The sequence below is a fragment of the Panthera onca genome, chromosome A1 (genome assembly GCF_046562875.1).
Source record: "Panthera onca isolate mPanOnc1 chromosome A1, mPanOnc1 haplotype 2, whole genome shotgun sequence".
In the NCBI taxonomy this organism is placed as follows: Eukaryota; Metazoa; Chordata; class Mammalia; order Carnivora; family Felidae; genus Panthera; species Panthera onca.
In genome coordinates, this window is record NC_138339.1 from 46,323,473 (window position 1) to 46,349,484 (window position 26,012).

At 44.3% G+C, this 26,012-nt stretch overlaps 1 protein-coding gene across 4 annotated transcripts in view; it reads left to right on the forward strand.

The window, feature by feature from the left end:
- Window positions 1-26,012, forward strand: part of GALNT10 (polypeptide N-acetylgalactosaminyltransferase 10) — a 222,223-nt gene that overhangs the window by 16,437 nt on the left and 179,774 nt on the right. Inside the window, exon 1 of one of the 4 annotated variants that reach the window (XM_060634791.3) lies at window positions 4,166-4,271. The exons of the other annotated variants lie outside the window; for them this stretch is intronic. The gene's annotated coding sequence lies outside the window, so the exon portion shown is untranslated. Of the gene's footprint in view, window positions 1-4,165; window positions 4,272-26,012 lie in introns of those variants that run through there. 4 annotated transcript variants of the gene reach the window in all.

Consider the following 26,012-nt stretch of genomic DNA (forward strand, 5'->3'; position numbering starts at 1 on the left):
CTCGTAGAAGAGGCCCCCAGGCAGAGATCTTGGCTTCACTGGGGAGGGCACAGCTGTGCTTCGCGAATGGTAGAGAAGCAGCTGTGGTGCCACGCCAGTGATGGGTGCCGGGGACAGCTGTCCGTGGTGAGGCGCCTCCCAGAAGGCAGTCGGCTACAATACCACGGGAGTGGGTAACAGGGGGAGGCTGCTGGCGGCTTGGTGCCGTTGTACACTGTGGCCGGACGATAGAAACGTTGTGTTTGCAGCTCTGGCTGGCTCTGTGCCAGAGACGTGGTCATCAGGCTAACGTGAGTTCGCTCCTCGGTGAGTCACAGACAGAAACTAGACCAGGTGGCATGGTCACACAAAGGAAACTTTATTTGCAGCAAATAAGGAGATCACGGGGAATAACTTCCAAAGCCGTGAGCCCCCAGACAAGGGCGAATGGGTTGCTTTCACTCAGGGTTAGGAGGACTATTCATCGTTACGTAGAGGCGAACGTAAGGTCATGCCTATATGTACGTTGTATGCTATGTAAGTGCGGCTTGTGCTCCTCCTTGGGCAGAGATTTTAGTGTCAAGGGAGCTGCATGGGTCACTCCGCGGTCCGTCTGTACAGGTACAGGTCAGAGGTTAGGCTCAAACTGGTCTGTGTGGTCTGGGCCTCCAGAGCCCTTCGGGCAGTTGTCATTGCTTGAGAGGTGGCTTTGGTTTCCATCACTAGATGCTTTGCCTCTTGGGTCTTTTGCCTGAATTAAGAGAGAAGCTGCAAAAAAGAGCGTAAGGAAAAGTGTAGGACAGAGGTTGGTGGGTCCAAGCAGGTGAGCAGTAAAGGTCAGGTCTTGGGGTCCAGCTGGTAACAAAGTCATCTGTGCTGACTGCCTGGCACATGTACCAGAACCAGGATAGAAAACATACAGGAAAACCCTTTCCTCCCACAGTGTCTCTCTATCATCTTCGACCTGTCACCGTGATTACTATTAACATCATGTTGTCTAGCGAGGGAGAAAGTGTTTAAAGGGCCCAGATCTATTTTTGCACAGCAGACAAGGAAGGTGCATTTGTGGTTGGGAGGCAATAAACTGGTCAGGGGCACAAGAATCTTTCTGATTTAGGGAAGTTGATGCAGTGCATATATTATATTATATAATAGCCCTGGTGGGGTCTATGGGTAGCTCTCCATAACCAGAACATACTATTTTTTTTTTTTTTCTGTGGCAAAAATGTAAGAATATTCATGCTAAATGGATAAAGAGCATAAGTAGCTTCGTGTCCATTCAGGCCAGGTTTTGTCACTAAATGAGTTATAAAAAAAAAAAAAAAAAAGTTACAGAAAAAGCTTTTGGATCCTGAAATCGAGGCTAAGGGATGGTTGTGTCATGTGTTTTCATTACCTTTCTCTACACAGCAGCCAGAGGGGTCTTTTGGAAAATGTCCATTATGCCACTGGCTAAGGTAAAGACTAAACTTCACTTCACGCCCCCTCCCAACACTCCCCTCCCTGCCACCCCTGCCCTCCATTCATACTGACCTTGAACAAGCCATCTTGTTACCTGGAGTGTTCTTCCAGTCTCCCTGCCACACAAACACACATGCACATGTGCACACACGTGCACAAATGGCTCGGCTAACACCGCCTCACGCTTCGGATCTCAGCTCAGGTGTCTTAACCTCAGGATAGCCTTCTGACCATCTTTCCCCCCACCCCCAGCCCTCATCCTGGTTCAGGCCTTTTCTCTTTAACACACATCTTAGTTTGTGATCACACAAACTTATAATTAGTGTGATTAGTTGATTACTGTGTCACCCTCTGAAACGGTGAGTGCCATGAGGTTGGTGGCTATGTGTGTTTTTCCCCCTCGTTATTTTATCCCCAGTGCCTTAACACAATGCCTGACATACAACATATTCTATCAAGGAGAAAATGAATGGACAGTCTTGGATTAGATCCCAAACCAGGCCAAAAAGAATTAGCTATAAAGGACATTACGGAAACTTAGGAACTGTAGATGAGCTGTTAGTATTGTATCAGTGTTAAATTTCCTGACTTTGGTATCCTTATTTTAGGAAATACACGCTAAAGAATTTAGGAGTAGTGGGTTATATGTCCTCACCTTTCTCTCAAATGTTTCAGGACAAAAAAAAAAAAAAAAAAAATTGAAGTTTAGATAGCTGGAAGAGAGAATGATAAAACATGTAACAACAAACATGGATGAAAGATATATAGGAGTTCATCATGCTGTTCTTGTATCTTTTCTCTAAGTTCAAAGTTACTTCACAATAAGGTATTGTAAAGAATTCAGTGAATAGAAACAAATGAACAAAAGGGAAAAGGGATGCTAGGGGGAGTGCTCTCCGAAGGGCTTGGTCACTCTGGGGAGCTCTGAGGGGGCTGTGTGGCTGGAGCATGGCCCTGGGGTTGGGGAGGGATCAGCTGGGGGTGGGGAAGGATTGGCTGGAGCTGGGTCCCTCATCTGGGCCGCAGGCCTGTGTGTTTTGAGGGGGTGAAGCACTGAGCTGTTCGGCCAGCCTTAGCCTGAGTACTCCACATTCCCTCTCCTCTTCCCTATGGTGATTACTGAGCCAAAGCCTGAGTGGGTGAAGCCAGCCCATCTTGGGTCTTCCGTCTGATTTCTCTTTTAGTTTAATAATAGGGAAGCTCTCATCCAAGTATGAGGATTACTCCTCCTACCTGAAAACTACAACTTCCCTGTTGTCTGTTTGTTGTTAAGCCCACCACATGGTTCCTGTATGGGTTATATGTGGCTGTATAGCAGATTATCCCAAAATGTGGTATCTTAACACAGTGTTTATTACCTTGTGGTTTCTGTGGGTCAGGAATCTAGGCTCAGCTGGGTGGCTCTGGCTCATGGTGGGTCTCTCATGAGATTACAGTCAAGATGTTGGCCAGCTCTGGAGTCATCTGAGGTCTTGACTGGGGCTAGGGGATCTGCTTTCAAGAAGGCTCACTCTCATGGCTGTTGCAGGAGGCCTCAATTTCTCAATGCCTGGACCTCTCTGTAAGGAAGCTTGAGTGTCATTACTGTGTGGCAGCTAGCTTACCCCAGAACGAGTGATCTGAGAGTGAGAGCAAGCAGGAAGTCACAGTTCCTTGTGTGACCTAGTCTCAGAAGTTGCACATTGTCGTGTATGCTTTGCTCTGTTAGTTGGATGTGAGTCACTAAGTTTAGCAGACCCCACCTCTTGAAGGGAGGAGTGTGAAAGAACTTGGGCACATTTTAAAACCACCACAGCTCCTGAGGGCCTACCGCGTGCTGGGCACTAGAGGTGGTTCAGGGGATCCAAGGCGTGGACCACCGTCTGCCCTCTAGAAGTTTACATCTGCTTGGGGAGGTGAGACATGCTCGGAAATTGGTCATGAGAACCAAGATACTCCGTGGCAAGCTAAGTCCGAATGGGTAACCCAAGGGAGCTCTTTGGAACGCCTGAGCTGGGCCTTCGCAGATGAGCAGCTCCTACTTTGGCTCTTGACCCTGATCATGGCACTGTCATACAATGATAATGAATACTGATGGTAGCACTTGAGCATTTTCACCGCGGTGGGCGCTGTGCCAAGGGGGACCGCCTCGTGGCGCATCTCTATTTGTGAGTAGCATTCCTTGGAATCGTGCAGTAGGACAGCCCTGGTGCCAAGTGCTTCATTTCTGTAATCTCATTTATGCTTTGAATTGCCCTGTGGGACTGCTATTATTATCCCCATTTTACAGATTACGCAAGTAAAGTTTAGAGAAATTAAGTGACTTATGTAAGATCCTACAGCTAGTAAGTGGCAGAGGGCTTAAGACTACAGGCCCCTGTAGGTTTAAATTCCAGCTCCTGTACTTTCAGAGCTTTAGAGTCCTGGGTAACTGACTTTAACCTCTCTGCATGTCCGTTACCTCCTCTGTAATATGCATATAAAACTGCTTAATGTTCTCAGTGTAGTGCCTGGCGTGTGGTAAGCCTTAACTACTGCTGCTGTTATCAGCTCACAGTCAAACACACAGCTGTGCTGTCACCTCAAGTTCTTTGCGTTAGTTTGTTATAAAGGGTTGAAATGGGAGAAGCATGTGGTAACTACAGCCGCCCTCTTCATGTGCAGGGTTTACAAATTTGCAAGGACAAAGAACTTGTCCAGGCTGAACATGCAGTGCATCTTTAGTGACTGATTCTGCCATTTCCAGTGTCTGCTTTCTTCCATGAAGATGTGGATACTTCGAGGGACACCTGCCCAATCCCTCCTCTGCACAGGCCCCGAGAGTGGCCAAGCTGGGTTTTAGGAAGCTGAACGTGAGTTGGCAACTTTCTTTGGAAGTGCTTTCCCTGTTGAGAGGCGAGGAGCACCGGACTGAATGCCAGTTAGGATATAAGTCTGTGCCGTGGGCCCTTGAGCCAACTACTAAACCTTTCTGGGTTCCGAGGGCCTTCCCTCCAGGGTTGTCCGTCAGAAAGAATATGGAGAAAGTGTGTTTTAAAAACCATGAAACTCTGGTGCAAGGCTCTGGGCCTCTTCATTCCCTTCCAACCATTTGAGAAATTGTGGCTTCTTTAAGCAATTGGTATACTGAAAGGCCGTGTGATGGGAATCACTCCTTCTACCCACACCCTCTTTACTAAAACATTTTTGAGCAAAATCAGTTTCGATTTGAATTCTGAGGATCAAATCAGCCTCTAAACAAAATCAAGGACCAGGTGGTGCTCCTTTTGAAAATTCAAACCCCATAACCAACTTGGGGGACTTATCTTTTGAAATTAATCTTTTTTTCTTCTTTTAATGAATGGGCATTTGTCGACTGCGCCAGTTCATTATGGAATTCATCCGAATGTTTCATTCACTGTGATCTCAGAGGCAGTGTGTGCTCACTCACCACCCGTGGGAATGACAGAACCCACTTCGAAAAAGAAAAAAAATCTTCCTCCCTTCATTTCCTCACTTTAGACTAAAACACTTCCTTTTTTAAACTTAAAAAAGGGGACTAATTTTCTCTTGTTAAAATTCGGATATGCATGAGCCTTCTTTTTTTTTTTTTTTTTTTTTTTTTTCAAAATTATTGCACATCTCTGTATATTCATTACCCAAGGAGGTTATGAGTAAGCCCTCCCTGGATCCTCTGGTGGCGCAAAGTGATGGGAGGGGGTTCAGTCAGTTATCTGTATAAGAGGCTCGCTCTCAGTGTCTCTCCTCCATTTTCCCATTGTTAGACTGTACTTACCAGAAGACAGAAAGAGGAGAGGTTGAGGGAAGAGGAGGAGGAGGAGGAGGAGAAATGTCAGAGAGAAGCCTGGAGCTGTCAGCTCTCTAGCTGTCTGACCTCAGAACAATTGCTTAAACTCAGAGCCCGGTCCCACCTTTAAAATGGGGATAATGACAGTAATAGCTGCGTTGCAGGGCTGTGGCGATGATTATCTGAGAAAATCTGTGCTGGAAAAGTGCTTTTGTAAATGCCATTATACCGTTATTGGTACTGAGATATGATTGCGCACATGTATAACTTGTACGGGTTTTTAAATATAAGTTTTACAAGGGTTGCTTTTATTTTTAGACGCAGTTTGAGTTGGAAGGGAATCTTAGGAATCCTTTAGTATGCCTTCTCACTGTGGGGGAGGAACCCCCTCTGTGGCAGCCTTTGGCTTGAATAGCTCCAGGGATGGGGAGGTCACCACTTCTCCCTCTTCTTTCTCCCAATCATCCCAGTTTTCTTCTTCAAGCTATAGGACATGCCAGTGATTTTCTTCTCCCTAAGATAGACAGCAAAAGAATAATGTCATGGTTAAAAATGAGTAAGCATGCCATGGCATGCGTTATGCAGATCTGCTCTCTGTACACTTTGTGGCTGGAGGTATGTCAGCCAGTCTCCAAAGTATTTGAATTGCTTGTTTGGGGGATCTGGTATTCTCCGTACCAGAAGCTCCTGAGTTATCAGGACTGAGCCTGCAGCCCCAGAGCAGGAAGACGACCTGGCAGGGCCCTCTTAGTTCTGTGTGCCTGAATGCCTTTCTCTTTTTCAACTGGTGTGGTTGTTTTGTTTTGTTTTGTTTTGTTTTAGCTATAGGTAGATACGGATTCATCTGAGAAGGTACAGTCTGGCCGCAATTGTTTCCTTCTCTTCTTCTTCTCCTCACTTCCCCTTCTGAAAGGGGAAGCCCGGGCTCAGCACTTGGTGGAAAGCCTGTTTACTTTACGCCTGCTCCTGCCTCTGGGGTTTTCATTCCTCCCCGTGCAAGATGTAATGGTGAGGAGGCCGAAGCTGGGGCTGGAAAGACCTCAGACACCATCCCGGTGAACACTCCACAGACTGTCTCTGGAGGTCTTCAGGGATTCTGTAAACATGGTTTCACCTTGTGTTGACTCTTTTTAAACTACAATAATAGAAAACATGTTTTTAAATCACTTACGTGTATTATGTACTACATTTTTACATGTCGGAGGTCACCAGTTTATTCTTCCAGCATCTGTTTAATTGAAGAGAATCCTGAAATTATAGGGCAGGCTGTGTTAAAAAAAAAAAAAAATACATCTACTTATTCATCAAGTGTATCTACTATTTATTATATCAAAAAGTTTTCTCAGCATTGAGTAAAGCAAAAGAGAGAAACGGTACTTTGAGGCAGATGTAAGCTGTAAGCTCTTGTCTCTCACTCCTGAGGTCAGATTATGTTGATCAGAAAACCACATTGTCCTCATTGGTTGACTTTACACTAAGGACATATTATTGGTTTGAAAAGTTAAAATGTATAATAACAAAATGCAACTGACTAATAAAAGGCTTCACTCACTGAAAACCTACCACCCTTTCACAGAACACATCCGTTAGAGTAGTTGGGACCCTCTTCTAGTCCATCATTGCTTGCCTCTTAAATTATGCCCCAGGTCATTTAGGTAACATGATATTTGCATAGAAGAAGCCCTACTGGCAACTCTATTTTTATTTTCATGTTTATGTCTGAGCACCTGCTTTTTACTTGTGAGTGGACCCTGGCAGATTTTTCACTTCTAGATTTTGTTGATCCATGACCTGTGCTCATGAGTGAGAAATTCTTCTTCTGCCCAATCCCAGATGGTCATGCTTTTATTATAAGCCCATAACATTTTACCCCCTGTCCCATTTTTTCCCCCATGTGCTCAGAGGCCTCTTGGGCAATGTGCCCATAAAAATCAGTCCAGTGCTGTGGAACACATAGAATGATACAGAGATCACCCCTCACCCCTAAGCCTCCTTGAAGCCAAGCAGCCCCCATTTCCTTCCTGTTCACTCACGGGATGTCTTTTCTGCCTCTCTGTCTGGCAGAGCTCTGTGACCCCACTCCTGTTGTTCCCCTTTTTTGTGAACCACAGTGGCTTCAGCCTGAAGTCCTCGATGCTGATGGATCCCAAGATTTGGTTAGAACCCTGTCCTTTGTGGAAAATGAGGGTATCACCCCACCTTCCCCGCTCACAGAGTGTGTTGTAAGGGCAGGGGGGCAGTGCTGGTCGTGGAGTGCTTGTTGCCATGGGAATCCGAGGTTCTGCTGCCTCTTCCCGGTGGTACTGGTGTCTGTGCACTGCCCCAGCCCTGTCTGCTGCTATGTTCCCTTCTCTCATCCCAAGAAGGCAGGTAGTAAAGGAGATGGAGGGAGTTCCAGCTTGCCGTGCTGCTGTCTCTTCCTCCTCCTCCTCCTCCTTCTTCTTCTTCTTCTTTTTTTAAAGTTTTATTTATTTCTTTATTGAGGGGCAGAGAGAATGAGAGCACACCAGCTGGGGAAGGGCGGAGAGAGAGGGGGAGAGAGAGACTCCTAAGCAGGTTCCATGCTGTCAGCACGGAGCCCATCAGCGGGACTTAAATTCACAAACCATGAGATCATGATCTGAGCTGAACTCGAGAGTTGGACGCTTAGCCTACTGAGCCACCCAGGCGCCCCTTACCTTCTAAGTGCAGTAAAATCAGGGAAGGTTCCTACGCATACACACAGAGCGAGCACATCCCTCCTTTCCCTGTATTCAAAATAAATCTGGGGAAGCAGCCTCTCCCTCAAACACCAGCCCCACCTCAAGCAAAACAGGCTCAGCAGTCAGAAAGACCTAGATTTGAATCACTGTGTCACTTGTCATCGTTGTGTGAAACTTAACTGTCTTGGGCCTTCATTTTCCCACATGGGAAACGGAAAGAATGGTCACCAACCGCATACACCAACTGCTGGAAATTCATTGTGAGACTGTCACTTCGTTAGGGCTTAAAAATAGCCATTAATTCTTTGGTGATAGTAGTGTCTAGAGGCTGGTTTCCCTTCTGCAAGTAAGCTGGGCGGTTTTACTGACCCGACAGGCCCCAGATAGACATGTCGGGAGTGGGGAAGAGGAAAAGGAGCACTCTGTGTGGTTTGCCCCGCCCCCTCCTCCTGGCTCCCTTCCCACCCCAGCACCCCAGCACCCCAGCACCCCAGCCGCCATCCCCTGTTCCATCAGGAGCAGGGTTACTCCCACTGCCCAAGAGCTGCGCGGCGCCAGCCTTCTCGGCGTGGGCATTTTCAGCCCAGATGACATTTCCTCACAGGCTTGCGGCATCTTCCCCTCCCCACCTCATAGTCCCCCTCATTTCAGAAGCCCTCCGAGGACTTCAAGATGAAACACTTCCACCCTGGGTAGATCGTTTTCATCGAATTCTCCAGCTTGTGGTCTCCACTGTTGAGGAGAGACATTTTAATTAATTACAGGCCCCATGGGCTCAGGGATCAATAGCAGTAAAGAGCCGTGGAATGAATTCCTAGCCTCTGCTCCGTTTCCCACTGTCTCTGCACCCTTGCACCAGGTGCACAAGCCCTGTGGGCCTCAGTTGCCTGTTCTCTGCAATGGGAGTGCCTATTTCCCAGGAGTGCTGGGAGTCCCCCCAGCAAGGTGTGGGGATCAAAAGTGTTGAAAACTGTAGTGTGCTGGCCACAGGTAAATTATTACTAAGAGCGTATGTGTATTCCCAAGGGGCAAGCATGAGGGATGTTTCTCTTCAGAGCCATTTCTTCCTCTTGTTCCTTGATACCTTAAGACCAGCTGGCAGGTTCTGTCTCCCTTTCTGAGTGTGAGAGAAGCAAGCAGCCCAGACAGAATTAGGCAGGTGGGTATGTGGGTGGAGTGTGGGTTCCTCCAGTGAGGAAAAGTGATCATACAAGTGGGACCTGGGATAAGAAGTCAAAAGCCTCAGCTTTTCCCTGGGAATTGGGGTCCCCAGCTGTTCTGACATTCACTACACTGGCCACCTCTAGCCCTGAGCCTTCACAGCCAAGAAAGAAGCCTTGTTTATTCCAGACTCTGCTTCCTTCTTCCTGCTTTCTTCTTGCAGCGTATTCTGCACACAGCAGCCCAGGTGATCTTTCTAAAACACAAGTCTGATCATGTTCCTTTCCTGCTTAGAACCCTTCCATGGCTGCCTGTAGCCTTGAGGCTAAAATCCAGAATTCTTGGTGTCGCTGTTTGGGCCCTTATGACCTGGCCCCTGCCACCTTCTCCGGTGTCCATTTCCGGCTCTCCCGCCAGTCCCCTCGGGTCTAAGCCAGAGCCCATCCACTCTGGCTCTGGTTCTCAGGCCTTGAGCATGCTACCAGTTTGGGCTTTCCAAAGCCAGGTCCTCTACATGCTACTGAAGGCTGTGCTGAGACATCACCTCCCCCAGTAAGCCTTCCCTGACCACCCTGCCTTCCTCAGTCTGGGTGGGTTCCCATGGCAGCCTGTGCATTTATGGGTGTTATGGCCCCAGCCACATCCCAGGACCCACATCCATTTCCGTGGATACCTCTCCTTGTCTACCACCCCCATCCCTGCATGAGCTCCTTGAGACCCAGGCCCGTGTGACTGGTTTACCATCATACCCCCATGGCCCTAGCACGCCTCCTGCCAACAGAGTGCATGCCAAATAATGGGATGGAGAAATGGCTTGGGATGTTATCATTAGATGAGAAGCCTGGGGGGGATCAGAGTCGCCTGGGCACTTGTCAGACACCAGCTTCCTGGCTTCATCCCACCCTCCAGGATGCAGAATTTCTGTGGGTCTGCCAGGGAATCTGCATGTGCACACCCAAGTGGTTCTCATGCAGATTTGAGGACCTCTCAGTGATCTCCTTCAAGCCTGGCATTTTACAAAACAGGAAAACTAGATCCAGAGACAGATATAGTAAGTGATTTCTGTAGATCTCAATCAATCTCTCTCTCTCTCTCTCTCTCTCTCTCTCTCTCTCTTTCTTTCTCTTTCACATGCATACACACACACACATACACACACTTCTTTAAGACATAAAAAAAAAAGAAAATAAAGGCCCAGTGCTTTTTCTACTCCCGAAATGTTGATCTTCAAGAAACCCACGGGAAGCACAGGAGAGAGAATTTTTGTTTTTGTCTTTGTTCTGCCCTGAGGTCTGAACTAGGGAATTTTGGCATATTTTTTCATTTCCTTTCCATAAAAAGTATGCAACCTCAGAATATGGGGTACTTATTTTTAAAATTCAAAACAATTACTTTCACTCCAAGACTTATGTAATTTTTTGCAATGTTGGAAATCCCTGATGTTTCATTTTTCTGGTTCAGAAATGATTTGTAGAGAGTATGAATTATCCTGCCTGATGCCACGAGGTCTATTTTTATCCGTATGAGGATGTTGAGACTAAACCCGACAGAACATATTTACCGTTGCTTATAGTACTCGGTGATGCTGCCTCTCTTGCCAGAGAGAAACCATGTAGGAACATGTGTTCATAATTAATTTGACCTGCTTAGTAGGACAAAATGGGGAGGAAGGATCCACCAGCTCCACATGTGGCAGAGATAAAGTGGAACATGCTCAGAGGAAAGTGCTGGAATGCCGAGGGATGAGGAAATGTTTCTAAAGGGAAGGGCTAAAGACACTGGACGTTTAGGTTTTCATAGAAGGACCAGTGGCTGTGTCTGAAAGGCTTGAATGGCAGGGAGAGAGCATGAAAGGAAAGTGGAACCCTGGCCTGAGGGTGGGAGAGACCTTCCGTTTGAAGGTGTAAGCAAGAGCATCCTCCAAGGTGATGGATGAGTTTCTCATCAAGAGAAGTGTTTAAGGTGGGGGCCATCTTACAGGCCTGTCACCCAGTGTCCTGGGTGAGGGGTAGTCTGGACCAGGTGAAGTCCAACTGCCCTTCTCACTGATCTGAGAGCAGACTCGAACGCCCACAGGCCCCAGCCTGTGACATAAGTGAGTGAAGGGTTCTGTGGCTGGGGCTGTGGGCAAGTGGGAAAGGGTTTGTTCCTTCCTCAGCTCCAGCTGTTGCTTGGGAATGCGGGTCCAATCAGGCCAGGTCTTTGGGTTTTCTAGATTTCTAGATTTTTTTTTTTTAATATGGACTCTCCTGAGTTTTAAATATTGTGTGAGCTAAATAAAGCCATCTGTGCCCGCTGGCTCTTGGCCATGGCCTGCCAGTCTGACCCCTCTGTTCCAAGAATCTCAGGTTTGTGTGCACCTCAGGCTTTCAGGCAGGGGTGAAATGAGTGAGGTGGGCAGGGTAGGGATTATCTCTCCACCCAACAGATGGGGAAATGAGGACGCCTGGAAGTACAAGGTACCAGCAGACGAGGGCTAAGGCAACGAAGAGGGCAACGAATTTCTTCCCTGCTCGTTCCAGTGACATTTCATTTTTAAGCTTTTCTTTTAAAATAATGTTGGATAAAGGGTGCACTGGGAGTGCTCAGTATTTCTTGGGGGTAGGGCCAGAGCAGGGGATTCGGCCTCCCCGAGTCACTTTCCCTTCCCCTCCCTGCACTGCTCCTGGAGCACCTCTTGCACTGAGGTGTCTGTGAATGGCGCCCCCCCCACCCCCCCCCACCCCCCCGGGGTTGTGCCTGCTCAGCCTGCACACCCCTGCCTGGAGCCATGCAAAAGCTGTGCCTCTGCTTTTCCCCAAGGATCTGGGATGTCCAGCCATACCTGAAATCTCCCATTACAGCTCTCTTCTTGGGTGAAGGCTCCATGGGCACCCAGGAAGCTCTTTGAAAATGCACACAGGGAAAGAAAAAAGGCCACAGGAATGCAACCTGACAACTGTCTCAGGCTCCAAGTGCTGGATTGCCATGGACTCAGCCGCTGAGTAAATTAGCTTTGCCACGAAGGCAACCACAGAACGCTGGTCCTATCCAAGCCACATTTATGGTGCTCCCTGCTGCGATTTGAGGCCTGTCTGCCGAGCTTCCTGCCTCTTGGCCTTCCCCGCCGCTCCTTGTGCTTGAGGCCATGCTTCCAAGAGCAGCTTTCAGACCAACTTTAGGTTTTGCTTACTTTGCTGGTGAACATCCTGCTCGTTTTATTTTGTGGTTGGTTTTTATAAGGAAAAAAAAATTTTTTAAGTACATATTTTTCAGACAACTGTGTTGAGGGGTATTTGAGATACAATAAATTGCACACTTTTGAGAGTGTGTAACTTAATCCATTTTAACATATGTATAAACTTTGTGAGACTACCATCGAAATCATAATAAACATTTCTATCACCCCCGGAGGGTTCTTTGTGCCTTTTGTCTTTTTAATTTTTTTAATTTTTATTTTATTTTTGAAAGAGAGAGAGAGAGAGAGAGAGAGAGAGAGAGACAGAGAGCGCGAGCCCCAGTGGGGGAAGAGGAGAGAGAGAGGGAGACCACAAGATCCGAATCAGGCTCCAGGCTCAGAGCTGTCAGCACAGAGTCTGACTGGGGGCTCAAACTCACAAACCCTGAGGTCATGCATAACCTGAGCAGAAGTTAGATGCTTAAGTGACTGGGCCACTCAGGCACCCCTCTTTGTGCCCTTTTGTAACTAGTCCTTCCCTCTGTCTCCACGCAGTCACTGACCTGCTTTATCTTTCTAGATGAGCTTGTGTTTTCTAGAAATTGCATAGAACTTCACCCAATGTGTGTTCCTCTTTGCCTGCTTTTTTCAGCAAGCAAGATGATCATTGAGACTCCTCCATGTCCTCCTGTGTATCAGCAGCTTGTTTCATTTTATTGTTGAGCAGTTTCCCATTATGTGTCTGTTCCGTCATTTGTTTATCCATTCTCATGTTGGTGGACATTTCGGTTGTTTCTAGCTTTTGGCTCGTACAAATAAAGTTGCTACGAACATTTGTGTACAGGTCTGGGGTTTTGTTTCACTTGGGTGGATAGGTACTTCCAGAAACAGTGTATTGGCTAGGTGGTATGGTAGGCATATGTTTAATTTTTTAAGAAGCTGCCAAATTGTTTTCCAAAGTGGTTGTATCGCTTTGAGTGCCCACGTCAGCCTGTGAGAGTTCCAGTTGCTCAGCGTCCTTGACAACACTTGGAATGATCAGTCTTCAATTTTAGCTCTTCTGTGGGGTGTGCAATATTCACGCCTCTTGACACGACATTTGCGTGCTGTCACGAAGAACCTGTCTTCATGGGTTTGTTGGCTATTTTGTATCTTTTGTGAAGTGCCTGTTAAAATCTTTTGCCAGTTTTCACTCATTTGGGTTGTTTGTCTTTATGGAATTTTAAGAGTTTTAAAAATATATTCTGTAATACAAGTCTTTTGTCTGATACATGTTTTGGGAATGTATTCTCCCGGTCCGTGGCTGTTTTCCTAATAAGGTGTCAGTATTGTTTAGTAAAATCTGGAGCATATGGGGTTTCCAGGGACATGAAAGCCATTGAATATTGAACAAATGCAATAAACCTTAAGAATCCCATAGAACCCAGACTTGGTACCAACATGATTGAGAGTGTATTTATAACATTACCTCTTGGTTTAGAAATTATTTTACGTAATTTGAGAAAAGCACTGTGTGCGGCACCATACTAGGTATTAGAAGAGATGGAAGGAAATGTAGAAACATCATGAGATGTGGATACTCTTCTTAGGGGGCTCACATCCATGGAAGAGTGAGCATATACACGTATTCTGATGACAGTAATTACTGTGTATACTATATGCTTGATTGGCATGATCTCATTTAATGTTCAGAACAACCCTCTAATATAGATTTTCCCCATTTTGCAGATGAAGAAACTGAGGCTTAGAGGAGCTAAGTAACTTCCCCAGAGCATACAGCTATGATATGGCAGATATGGATTCAATCTCACTTCTGTCTGACTTCAAAGTCCGTGTACTTAACCGTTAGACTAACTGCCTTCCAGGTAGAGCATAAGCTAAGATGTGTTGAGAATCATAAGAGAGTTATAAACAGAGTGTTATGGAACAAGAAGTGAAAAAATTTATTTTTAGTTCTGTACCAGAAAGCACCATCGAGGCGTTAACATCCAAGTTGGGCCTTAGGCCTTGAGGAGTGTTTACAACCTCAGTAACAAAGATGGCAGAAGAGGAATGGCAGTTGAAGGGAACAGCATGAGCAAGGATGTAGAAGAGGTTAGAAGGGTCATGGGACCTATTGACCAAAGTCCAGTATTCTTCAGGGGGAAAGGTACAAGAAAAGGTCTTGAAAATCAACTCCAAGGGCCTCAAAAATCAGGCTGAGAAGTTTGAACTGGATTCCATGAGGCAGTTGGGACCCACTGAAACATCTGAGAAAGGAGGATTGGGGGCAAGTGATATGCTGGCTCTGTATGGTGATGGGATAGAGTCTGGATGGACAAGGACATAGAAGAGGGACAAAGGGCAGTGGAGGGCCTTGTGATGCTACTATAGGTATCAAGGGCCTCAACTAGGGTATTAGTCATAGAAATGGACAGGAGGGAATAAATAATATAATTCAAAACTAGAAGCTACCTCCTGTACATGATTTTTTATTCTGCTGACTTTTCCATAAGCCGGGACTAATTTGACCCAGTCCCCTTTCTGTCACTTCCTTTCTTGTCCATCTGTATTTCTCATACTTCATTGCTCCCAGACAGTGGCCAGGGAGAAGAGAGAAACCCAATTTGTCCTGTCTGTAATTTGTTGGCTAATTCTGATAAATGAAGTGGTGCCTGGAGAAGGCTGAGTCTTTTGGCCAAAATGAAGTTTTATATTATTCATACATTTATTCATTCAGCTAACCAGATTCATTCATTTACCATCCCGATGGGTTTTTTTCCAAAACCATCAAGCAGTTCTCCAGTTCTCAGTGGATGCTACTGGGTGTCTTACAAATTTGACTCCGTTCTGACACTGTCAGCCTCAAGTTAGCATCAGACCCCACAGGCTAAGGGCTCAGTCCCATAAGACTGCCCCCATTTCAGATGCCAATCACAAGTCCAGTTCACCTGGGTTTCTGATCACCGGCTATCAATCAGAGGGTTCCACCACTCCCTCTTCAGGTGTGATTAATTTGCTAGAACTTGGAGAAATATTTACTTATGTTTACCGGTTGATTATAAGGGGTGTTATAAAGGATACAGGTGAACAGCCAGATGAAGAGGTGCATAGGGTGAGAGGTCCAGAAGGGTCCTGAGTACAGGAGCTTCTGTCACAGTGGAACTGGGGTGTTCTACTCTTCCTTCATGTTTACCACCCCAGAAGCTCATCACATCCTTTTATTCAAGAGTTTTTGTATATCTTAATCTGCAACCCAGCCCCCTGCCCCTTCTGGTGACCAGCCCCATCCTCAAGCTATCTGGGGGGGTCCCACCCTACATCACCTTATTAGCATAAACTCACCTGTGCTCAAAAGGGGCTCCCTTTGACTTATGAATGACAAAAGGCACTCCTGCCACTCTGGAAATTCCAAGGGTTTTCAGAGATTTGTGCCAGGAACTTGGGACAGAGACCAGATATATTTTTTTTATTATGCCATCCATTCTTCCAAACATTTATTTATTTACTTACCAAACTCAGTCATTTGACATCTATCAAAAGTGGAAATATGTGCCAGACGCTATGGTAGGCTCACAGTGTGTAGCATCGAACAGCCTCCCTCTACAGAAGTTCACCTTTTAGTGGAGGCTTTTTCCTGCTGTCTTCAGGCATTTCTTTTTGTCTCACGTTTTTATGTTTCTTCCTCCTCTTCTCTCCTGACTTCTTTGGGAATTTTTTCTCATTTTGCTTTTTCCCTCTATTCTGCTATAAAAGTTCAGTATTCTGTTTCTACATTTTGAATAGTTAAGAAAATTTAACGTGTATTCTTGAATCTAAAATTAATCAATATACTTACCCTACTCCCAGCCAGTACACCTCACCTTTGATCACCCCCTCTTCTGATTTCACACTACTGTTGTCATGTATTTTAGTGGTTGTTATTACTATTATTGAGTATAGTTGACACACAATGTTATGTTTCAGGTGCACAACTTAGTGATTCAACAGGTTTGTACATCATGTTATCACTCCAAGTATACGTACCATCTGTCCGCTTATATCACTATCACATTGATATTGTGTGTAATGATATTGACTGTGTTCCTTATGTTTAATTATTATTTTTAATTCCATAAGACTGTACTCTTACTGTTTTATATAGGCCTTCTGAATGCAATCACTTTCCTTTTGCCTGAAGCATATTGTTTTACATTTCTTTGAGGGTATTTTAAGAGTGAACTCTAGGTTTTGCTTGCGAATATCTTTATTTTGCTCCTGTTCTTTCTGGGTATACAATTCCAGTTTGACCGTTTTTTACCTTCAGTATATTCAATACATTATTCTACTGCCTTTCAGGTTTAATATAACTGTTGAGAAGCCAGGGGTAGTATAATGATTATTCTTTTATATTAAATCTGTCTTTTCTCTGGCTACTTTTAAGATTTAAAAAAAAAGATTTTATCTCTTTTTGGTCTGCAGTTTCACTATAATGTAGATTTTTAAAAGCAGCTTTATTGACGTATAATTGGCATATAGTAAGTCACATATACATAATTTGGTAACTTTTGACATCTGTATATACCTGTGACACTGTCATGTCAAGATAATGAACATACCCCAATGTTTCCTTGTGTCCCTTTGTATTGTATAACCCCTTCTTCCTGTCACTCCTGCCTTCCTCTAGTCCCCAGGCAACTACTGATCTATTTCCTATCGCTGTAGACTAGTTTGTATTTTCTGGAATTTTACACAAATGGAGTCATACGGTATGTACTCTTTTTAAAGTCTGGCTTCTTTCATGGAGCGTGATTATTTTGAGATTCATTCTTGTTGTAGCGTTATCAATAGTTTCTTCCTTTTTTAATGGTCAGTAGTATTCTTTTGTATGACTATACCACTGTTTGTTTGTCTATTTACCTGTTGGTAGATATTTGGGTTGTTTCCAGTTTGGGGTTAGTACAAAGTTTTTGAGTTTTAATGTACAAGTCTTTGTGTGGGCGTATGCTTTCATTTCTCTTGGGCAAATACATAGGAGTGGAACGACTGGGTTATGTTAGGTGTATATTTAACTTTTTAAAAATTGTGGTGGTACCATTTTATGTTCCCAGCAGCAGTGTATGAGTGTTTCCATTTCTTCTTCATTTCCATCAACACTTGGTATGATCGATCTTTTCAATTTTAGCCTTTCTAATTGGTGTGTGCTGGTATCTCATTGTGGTTTTAATTTGTATTTCTCTGGTGACCAGTGATGTTGAGCATCTTTTAATGTACTTATCTGCCCTCTGTATATCTTCTTGATGATGTGTCTGCTGATACCTTTTGCCCATTCTTTAAAAATTGGGTTGTTTGGCTTCTTGTTATTGAATTTTGAGAGTTCTTTATGTTCTGGAAGGAAGTCCTTTATGAGATACATACTTTATGTTCTGGAAAGAAGTCCTTTATGAGTATTTATTCCACTCTGCAGCTTATCTTTTTATTCTCTTAACAGTGTCTTTTGAAGAGCAGAAGTTATAAATTTTGTTTCAGTTTGGTTTATCAATTTGTTCTTATATTGATTATGTTTTCGGTGTCATATCTAAGAAATCTGCCTAACCCAAGGTCACAAAGTTTTTGTTGTGGTTTTGTTTCCTTCTAGAATTTTTATAATTTTAGGTTTTACAATTAGACCTGTGATCCATTTTGAGTTAATTTTTATATGTAGTGTAAAATGTGGATCTTCTTTTCCTCCTCTTCTTCTTCTCCTCCTCCTCTCCTTCTCTTTCACCTTCTCCTCCTCCTATCTTTTTGCATATTGACATCCAGTGGTTACATTATCATTAGTTGAGTAGACTATCATTTCTCCACTTAATTGCTTTGCATTTGTGTTAAAAATAAGTTGCCCATATATGTGTGGGTCTGTATCAGTACCCTCTATTCTGTTTCATTCATCTATTGTTTTTCTTTATGCCACTACCACACCATCTTGATTACTGTCACTTTATAATATGTCTTGAAATAAGGTGTTAGTTATCCAACTTTGTTCTTTTCCAAAGTTGTTTTGGCAATTCTAGGTGCTTTGCATTTCCAGATGAGTTTTAAAATCCTAATTTCTATGAAAAAACCTGTTGGGACTTTTATTGGGATTACATTGGCCCATAGGTCAGTTTTAGAGTAGACATCTTAACAATAGTCTTTTGACATATGTAGATTGTATAGCTTCATTGATTTAGTTTTTTGTTTATCTTACCAGTGTTTTGTAGTTTTTAGTCTTTACATCTTTTTCAGAGTTATCCAAAGGATTTGATCATTTTTAATGATTTCATAAACGGTATTTTGAAAATTTCAGTTTGGAGTTGTTAATTGCTAATATATTGAAATAGTTATTTGCATATTGATCGTGTCTCCTGTAATCTTGCCAAACTCATTTACTAGTTCTAGTAGCTTTTTTTGTAGGTTCTATTAGATTTTCTACATAGGCAATCATGTCCTTTGCAAATAAAGACATTTTTACTTATTTCTTTCCAATCTAGATGACTTTTTTTCCCTTGCCTTATAGCACTGGCTAGAACCTCCAGTATATTGTCGAATAGAGGTGGCAAGAGCATCCTTGTGCTGTTTCTGATCCAAGGATGAAAGTATTCAGTCTTAATGGTGACAGATGCGATGCTAGCTGTAGGTTTTGTTATAAATGTCCTTTATCGGGTTGAGAAAGTTTCCTTGTATTTCTGGTTTCTTCAAAGTCTTTATTAGGAATAGATGTTGGATTTTGTCAAAAACTTTTTCTGCATTTATTGAGATAATTATTTATTTCTTTTTTGATTTGTTAATATAGTGGATTACAGTGATAGATTTTGAATGCTAAAGCAACTTTGTATTCCCAGGATAAACTCCACTGGTCATGATTTATTATCCTTTTTATGTATTGTTGGATTTGATTTGCCAAAATTTTATTTAGAATTTTTATATCGGTGTTGAAGAGGAAATTTGTGTATAGTTTTCTTTAGTGTCTTTGTCTGGTTTTGGTATTAATATATATTTTTTAATCCTGCGTGGATTAGGATTAGCTTTGTGGAATCTTCAATTATTATCTCTTTTCAAGAGATTTCTCAGTCTTTACCTCCTTAGTATTTCCATTGCCCCATTTTGTCTTTCCTTTCCTATTTCACACATTTTTTTAGACCTTTACACTCTATTTTCCATGTCTCTTAACTTCTTTTTTTCCCCCTTTATTCCTTTTTTATTTTAGAGAGAAAGAGAGGTGGGGGGGAGAGGGGCCCTACATGGGGCTCCATCCCACAACTCTGGGATCATAATCTGAGCCGAAATCAAGAGTCAGACGCTCAACTGACTGAACCACCCAGGTGCCCCCATGTCTCTTATCTTTTTTCATATCTTCCTTATTCTTCCTTACCAGTGCTGCTTTCTGAATAATTACCTCAGAATTCCTTTCTAGTTCATCAGTTCATTTTGAGATCTAGTTAGGCTACTGTTTTACCTTCCCACTGAGTTTTTTTTTTTTTCTCCTATTGTTAGAGTTGTAAAAGTTGTATTTGGATTTTTAAAAAATCTGCTCATTCTTTTTCATAGCCTCATTATTTTTAATATTTTTAATCCTTTTTATTTATGAAAGCATGATTTAAACACATTCCATGTCTGGTAATTTAAGGGGTTTTTTGGTGGGTCCAGTTTTGCTGCACCCCCCCCCCCCCCCCGCCCCCACTGCTTTTCTGGTTCCTCTTTTCTTTATATATTTTATATATTTGTTTGGTTTTGCTTATATCTCTTGACACTCTTTTCTGTTGGGGTTCTTTGAGGCCTGGGTGAAGGAGTGTTCTTCCAGAAAAGATTGGCATTTGGTTCGGCTACGTACCTAGTGGGGCCCCTTTATACTTAATTCTCAGCTTGAAGTTTTTCAGACTCCTAGGTATTCTGATTAGGGACCACAAACCTGTATGAGAGGTGGCTTGTGGTAACAGATTCTCAAGAGAGATTCCCTACCACCTAGTTTACTCATTGCCAAAAGTTAAGCCAATTTTCTGGTTTGTTTCTAACTTGTTCTTATACTAAGGATGTCTCAGCTGTCCGTGAGTGGTGATGTAGAGTGGATCTCTTTCAAGCTTCCCACCTGGCATGGACTTGGACTTTGTTCCCTGTGTCCTGTGTTCTAAGAGGATGCACAGATCAACATTTGCATTAAACCTGGTTGTGTGAAGGCCCTCAGACAGACAGACAGACAGACAGACATACATACATACATACATACATACATAAATAAATAAATAAGGTAGTTTCAGGTGTCCATTCACCTCTGAGTTCCTATTTTCATTTTGGTTTTTGTTTCTGATTATGTTTTGCTTTCTTGCAAGTTTATTAATTGATTTAAAATACGTGATTTTGTTTTTGTTGTTGCTTTTTTTTCTCTTTCTAGTCGCTTTTAGTTAGTGGTTCTGTCAGAGTATCCAGTCCACCATACTACTGGAGATGGAAGCTGAGCCTCAAACTATTTATGTTGCGGTTGTTAAAAATGGTTTCTTCTGTGGAATCAATTGCATTCGTGTCAGTTTTTGTTGCTTCCGTTGGTAAAGACTAGAGAACCAGGGGATGAAGGTTTTTACTTTTCCTATATTGCTGATCTGTACACTGTGGTATTACAACCACCTAATGAATTCCTGGGCTCTACACATTTTCCTTTTACTAAATCATCTATGCCAACAGAGTTGAGGTTTTGTTTTAGTATGATTAAAATGCCTACACTCCACAACATCTAGAGTCTGTCCTTTATTATGTACTCTCATACTATTTTCTAGCTCTCCTTTAGATTATTTTTTTGATTTAAAGCTATATGATTGTTTGTATTGATGATGGATTAAAATCTATCCCTCCTGCTAAAAATATAAGTTCTGTGAGATCAGGGACCAGGACCACCTTACTCCCCACTGTATTCCTGTTTTCTAGTGTAGTGCCTGACACAAAGAATACTCAATAAACAAAATGCATGAATGAATGGCAGGGTATGCCAGGATACACCGAGGAAGCAGAAATTTGCAATGACTCAGTTTTAGCTCAGCAGCCATTTGTGGAGTCCCTACTTTGTCATTCTCCATGCCAGACACATTTGGAGGGTACAAAGGTGGGTGAAACAGGAGTCTCACCGTTAAGGAACCCAGAGTCCAGTGGAGGAAAGGCAGTGTTTACATTGTTAGAATTTCCCAGTTCAAAGGAATTTGCCTAGACTATGTTGGGTGTAACCTCACCACTGATGAATGATCCAGGGTTTAAACACTATAATCCCGTGGTCACTATGCTTTGTGTCCTCCAAACAGCCCGGAGGGGCACACTCTGCTGAGATGGTAAAACATCTGTCTTAGCCTTCTTTTTAGTCCAGGTAAGTATTGAGTGCTTCCGTATGCTGAAGACCATGTCAAGTAATTTGGGTGAATTGTGAGTTTCAAATAAAACCTTGGTGCCAAATAAAACATCAGCACTGGACCTGCCCATAGAAGCCCTAAGTGGACATAAATAGAAAACTCCTAGGCCTTGCAGCACAGGGCACAGATAAGGGGACCCTGGTGCACACCTTAGGCCTCTGTGTCTGACTTGCTGAGGTGCAGGTTTATGGTCTTAGAAGTTGCTTCCTAGGAGTGAAGAGGCTAGAAACAACAGGTAACAAGCCCACAATTCCTGTGCTTCTTAGACCTGCAAACATCTCTTGCATGGGGCTGCCTAGATCCCTCTGAGAAAACACAGGCATTGGGAAGCTGTGTGTGCCCCCTGCATCTTTTTCTGCTGTGTGCCTCCTCTGTGTGCACTGCTTTCTAGCTGCTTCTGGGGTAAACCAAAGTTAAGTGACTGAAGTTAATCCAAATTGCAGTTCTCAGTCTTTTTGGTATCCAGACTAGCCCTGGGGTTTGGGGCAGCCTAGGAAGAATAGATACAAACTTTTGATAAATAAAGTCAAGCTCATTTGACATCTCTTTTATGCACGTGTCTTCACAGATAAGACAAGGTTGACACCAGGCAGGGCGGGCGTTGCAGTTCCTGAGGGCCCTGCCACTAACCAGCCCTGTGAACTGCAGAGTTGTCTTTTCCTTATTTGTAGAAGGGGTTGGGCTGGAGCTGTGATTCCCACTCACTGGTCCACAGACTTGTTCCAGTTGTTTAAATGTTCACCAGTCCCAGGTAAAATGAAAGAGAAAAGGAGGGGAGGGCGATGAGTTTTGTCAAAAAGCTCGGTGTGTTACTGATCCTGGCTGGAGGTCTTTCCAACTCAGTATTGGTTATCAATGTCCTTTATTTTATGGAATGTGTCCTTCTGTATCCTTTGTTTTGTGAAATGATAGTACATTGCCTTCTTTGTTGTTTTGCGTGCAGTTGGTGAACAGTACACAACACTGTCTCTTCCCAACATTTTTTGAAAGTGGGTTGGGGTTGGGGGCGGTGGGAATCTCTGCAAGTTCATTGAATTCACAAGTCAGAGAACTGCCAGGTTAGTTGATTTTGAATCTGAACAGCCTTAGCGTTTCCAGTGTGTGGAATGGGGATGGGGAGAGGTGGCTTTCCCTTTCTTAGCTGTAAAGTTTGGGTTTTGATTAATTTCATTTTTGGTTTTATGATATTACCATGAGCATATTAAAATGTGAGTGGAGCCCGCTTTTGGGGAGGAACAGGGTCATTGTGGGGCAGCATCTTGGTCCCTTGTATCAAGGCCATGCACATGTTTTCTAGATCATGGGTTTGGTAGGAGGCTTACTGCTGGCATTCTCTGCCTCTGCACACCTTTTAGCTCTCTGGGATACAGATGAGTTCTTGGATACTTGCATGCTTGCCTTTGCTGAGTCCTAGAAAACCTGATTTATGTGCCCATCAGCTTTTCGGCACAGGATCCTGGGTACATTGGGTTGTGGATTAGCATTACCCTAGAGATCCTGTTAGTTCACACTCCCTTGCAGTATGTCAGCTCAAAGAAATGCTGCAGACATGGGCACCTCTCTGTCCTCTTGGGAGGGAGAGCCAGAGGGCTCAGCAAACAACCCAGTGACCTATGAGAATCTTTGAGGCAGTGGGAAGGAACTGAAGGAAAAATATTTTAAGCAGATTTTTATACAATTTGACAGTATTAGAAAGCCAAATCATTGGTGAGTTCAAGGCCTAGCTGCATCTCTGCTTGCTGTGTGACTTCGGGCAAGCCACTTATTTTCTCTGGGGCTCTTATTTTCATCCTGAATAAAAATAGGAGGCTGTTATCTGTCCTACATTTATTTGATTATTGTAAGGTTACTTGGCTAATGTATATAATTTGGTTTTTTTAAATGAGTTACTGTGAGCTTTGACAATGGTCAGATGCAAATAAGCTTTATTTCTTTATTCAGTGCACTAAGTGCCTGGTATGTGCTAGGCATAGTTCTGTGGAATGGGATACACTGGTGAGAAAACCAGACCCTGCCTTCAGGAAGCCTACCTTCTAGTGGAAGAAACAGACAAGAAAACACGTTAATAAGACAGTGAGGATGGGTGCTGTCAGAAATAGGTTGGTGTAAGAGAGTCAGGGGAGGGGATTTGAGGAAGTCTCTGTGAAGGAACGGTGGTCTGGCTGTGACCTGAAGGCTGGGGAGAAGCCAGGGCAAGGGTGTTCAGGCAGAAGGGAAGCAAGTACAGGGGCTCTGAGGTCACAGGGAGCTGGCTTCCTTGAAGACTAAGAAAGGATTGCATTGTGGCCGGAGTGCTGTGACTTGTAATAGACTCGTGGTTGACTTCAGAAGGTGTGGAGTAACCTCAACTACCTTTCGTGCTTTTCTTCCTATTTTTCAAACTTGTTTGTCTCAGGGAATACAAATTAATTTACAGATATGTTCAAGATTTTAAAATCATTCTTAAAAATATCTTTAGAATCGGGGCGCCTGGGTGGCTCAGTCGGTTGAGCGTCCGACTTTGGCTCAGTTCATGATTTCACGGTTTGTGAGTTTGAGCCCTGCATCGGGCTCTGTGCTGACAGCTCGGAGCCTGGAGCCTGCTTCAGATTCTGTGTCTCCCTCTCTTTGCCCCTCCCCTGCTCATGCTCGCGCTCTCTCTCTCTCTCTCTCTGTCTCTCACACACACACACACAGAATAAACATTAAAAAAATATCTTTAGAATCTAGAAGGGAGAATACAGTATAACAGAGCGTGGGCCGTGGAACCCATGGTCCCCTGGGTTCTCATGAGCTCTGTCACTTAGGAGTTCTCCAGCCTTGGACAAGTTACTCTGTCTTTTTGAGCCTCAGTTTTCTTACCTGGAAAATGAACAATAAACCCTGAGTCCCATCCATCAGAGGATTGTGATGAAAATAAGATTAAAAAATGTTTTTGAAACTTTTTAAATTCATTTTTTAGAGAGAGAGAGAGACAGACAGACAGAGCACACGCGGGGAGGGGCAGAGAGAACCGGGCTGAAACCTATGAACTGCAAAGTCATGACCTAAGTCGAAATCGGTTGCTCAACCGACTGAGCCATCCGGGCGCCCTAAAATAAGATTTTTTTTAAAGGCAATGTTAAATGTGAGCGTGCTTGGGATGTTTAAAGAGCATAGCTAATGGGAAAGAGGACGTCTTGACCCTAGGTTGCCTCTTTGCATCCTGGGCTTGTTTGGCTGTCCATAATTGGAGACTTTCAGACAAGATTTGCTGTGATTCAGTTGAATCTGTGTTCGCTTGCAGGGGGGACGCCCGCGCCGGGGCCATGTCCTTTGAGTGCAGCAGCGGTGGTATTACAAGGAAATAAATGAATAATAAATGAAGGGCTCTGAGGTCTGGCTGCGTCTGCAAGATTCCTGTGCATAGGAGGCGGCAGAAAGGAACGGCCTCTCTGTGCCGTGTCTGCAAGCGCGGGTGGGCACGCTGCTGGTGCTTCTGGCAGAGCACAGGCTCTGGTGTCTGGCCCCCAGGGTGGAAGCCTCATCCTGGGTTACCCAGGACCAGCACTGGGATGGGACCGTCCTCAGAGTGCCACCCCAGCGCTTGGTGGTGTGGGGCACCTACTGTGCCTCTGATACCTCACTAGCCCCGGGGATACAGCGTAGACTGGGCCCTCCGGCCCTAACACCCTGGCTGAGAAACAGACTGTTAAGTAGTGTCACAGCAAGAAGGTCACAGAAGTACTTTCGTGGGCCAAGTAGAGGGTGCAGTAGGAGCACGTGGCAGGTACCGGACCCAGACTCGTTTTCGTTTTGCGGGACCCAGGGAAAGCTCAGGAGAAGCGCCATTGAAGCGCATATCCAAGGATGAATTAGGCAGGCTGGAGTGTGGGATGGGGAGAGGATTCCAGGGAGAGCATCCTGCAAGGCTGTGGCTCGTCTGAAGTGTGGCCCCTGAGGGGCTGAGCGCTGAGAGTGTCTGGTCTTGGAAGAAAGACGTGCTCCATGGTAATGGGTTTGGATTTTATCCCCACGGCATGGGAGGCCGTCGAAGGGTTTACCCAGTCAGGTTCTCATTCCTCAAGGGTTTTTGCAGCTGCTCTGTAGAGGCTTTCCGGGAGGGGACAGGAGTGCCAGAAGGACGGCCATCTGGAAGGCTGTGAAGCCCAGGCAGATTGATGGAGAGGAGACACACACAAGGGTTAGAATCCACAGGACTTGGAACTGTGACCAGCTTCTCGGGCAGTTTCCTTTTCATGTAACCAGTCAGCACACATCATGAGCTGCGGTGGTGGCCAGTGTCGGCTTTACCATGAAGCTTCAGAGCCTCTGCCTTGTGCTCTGGGCCCCAGGAGGGGCCCTGGCAATACGTCCTGTGCTTGTATGTTCTCTTGAAATGCGCAAATGCAGGATGGCTTAACCACTCTCAATTAAGACCTCTGTCCCTCTCAACCCTG